At 45.5% G+C, this 1,916-nt stretch overlaps 1 protein-coding gene across 1 annotated transcript in view; it reads right to left on the reverse strand.

Annotated features, from left to right (window-relative positions):
• Positions 1–1,916, reverse strand: part of LOC106727965 — a 34,993-nt gene that overhangs the window by 8,874 nt on the left and 24,203 nt on the right. The gene's annotated exons all lie outside the window — the stretch shown is intronic.

The raw sequence follows: 1,916 nt of genomic DNA on the forward strand, positions 1-1,916 counted from the left end.
GGCGCCTTCCCCTGTCACACACAGAGCTGCAGGGCGATCAGGGGGTTTGGGCGCTGCCCCCTGTCACGCTGATCCGGTGCCAGGAGGCCTCGTGGCTCCGCTGATCCCGGTGCTGGGAGGCATATTACCCTTTTACTATATAGGATAGAGGCCTGGGGGCCGGCTGGTTTGCCCTGAAGGGTGTCCTGGATCAGGGTGGGAGTCCCCACTGGGGTGCCTGGCCAGCCTGGATGAGGGGATGATGGCTGTTTGCAGCTGGTCACACACCCTTCAGGGTGGGGGTCCCCACTGGGGTGCCTGGCCAGTCTGGGTTAGGGGCTGAGGGCTGCTTTCAGGCTGGCGGGTTGTTGACGAAGCTCCCAAACGCTCCTTTTTTTTCTCTTTTTTTAATTTTATTCTGGGCCAGCTTTAACTCTGGCTCTAGCTCTGAGGCTTCGTATCTGGTTTGTTCGATTATAGAATAATCGAAACAATGTATAACTTCAGCTCTGAGATCCCGGCAGGCTGAAAGCTGGTTTCTAGGGTTTTGTTTAGCTTCTTATTTGCAACATAGTACATAGTTGCTTAGAGTTGCAACTCAGAGGCCGGCAAGTGAGGCGGGGAATGTTGGAGTCTGCAGTCACTGAAGCAAGGAAGCCTCATGTTCGCTTCCAGCTGCCTGGCTGCCGGCCGCCATCTTGGCTGACAGTTAATTTGCATAAGGATATGCTGATTAGCCAATGGGAAGGGTAGCGGTCGTACGCCAATTACCATGTTTCTCTTTTATTAGTGTAGATTATTTTCTTCAAAGTGGGAATGGAATTAGGTGGATAAAGGGCTGTAAGTGTAAATTAAGGATAATTTTTCATGAAATTGACTGGGTAAAAATAAAGAAATGCTGGAGACGATTGTAGGATGACCAGATACTGCTGAAGTCCAAGTTGTGACAGGTGACTACATATGTACAGAGGAACCCATTTGCTCATGTGGGAGACTTTCCATAACATACTGACAGAATGAGAAATGGATGATGAGATTCATATATATTTGGTCAAGCATATATGAAGGATGGACAATGAGGACAGAAATTTTCACTTAGTTGCAAAAGAATACATAAAATTGTTAACCAAATTACAAATGTCCAACATATAAATGGCTTACAGATATAAAAGTTTATTTCTCACTGAAAATATTTCAGGAATTGAGCAATAAATAAGTTATCACATTGTCACAAACCCAAGCTCATTCTGTCTTCTCTGCCGTCCTATCATTGACATGGTCAGAGATGGCCTTAGAGTTCCATCCTTCATGCCACATTATGGCCAACAGTAAGCAAAGAAAACAAGAAGACCACACATTTTCCCTTTAAGGACACACCACAGAAATCAAACACAATAATTCAGCTTATGATGCCTTGGTCATTATTCAGTCACATTCAGCAGGGGAGGCTCGACAATACAATGTTTATATTAGGCTGCCATAGGGAGATAAGAAGAGGAGCCTATAAGTAAGGAAAGAGGGCAAAATTATATAAAGGGCAATCATCAGTCTGTGTGCCAGAGCTTCATCTTGAGAATGAACAGTAGTAGAAGAAATCAATTTGTATCTGGTGGGAGAATTGTGATCATCTTTGGGTCCCAATGTCATCATTACTCAGGGGAGGGTAGGCCTATGAATTACATCAGTCTCTTCTCCTCCACATGGACGATGCTCAACGGCCCTGAGCCAGAGGACCACAGCCTGAAAAGTGGTCTTAGGACACCATTAAATGTGTTCTTGGGGAAGGTGAAAATATGGAACCCATCTGTCATGTTATAGAAAGATACTTCTCCAGCCTCATAATCCAGGAATATCCCCACACTAAGGGGTCTTTCTCTTAGAGTAAGATGAGTTTCTGGGGAGGTGAGAGCCCAGTATTCCCCGTCATAGAGCCTGAT

The sequence above is a fragment of the Myotis brandtii genome, unplaced genomic scaffold (genome assembly GCF_000412655.1).
Source record: "Myotis brandtii unplaced genomic scaffold, ASM41265v1 scaffold5083, whole genome shotgun sequence".
NCBI lineage: Eukaryota > Metazoa > Chordata > Mammalia > Chiroptera > Vespertilionidae > Myotis > Myotis brandtii.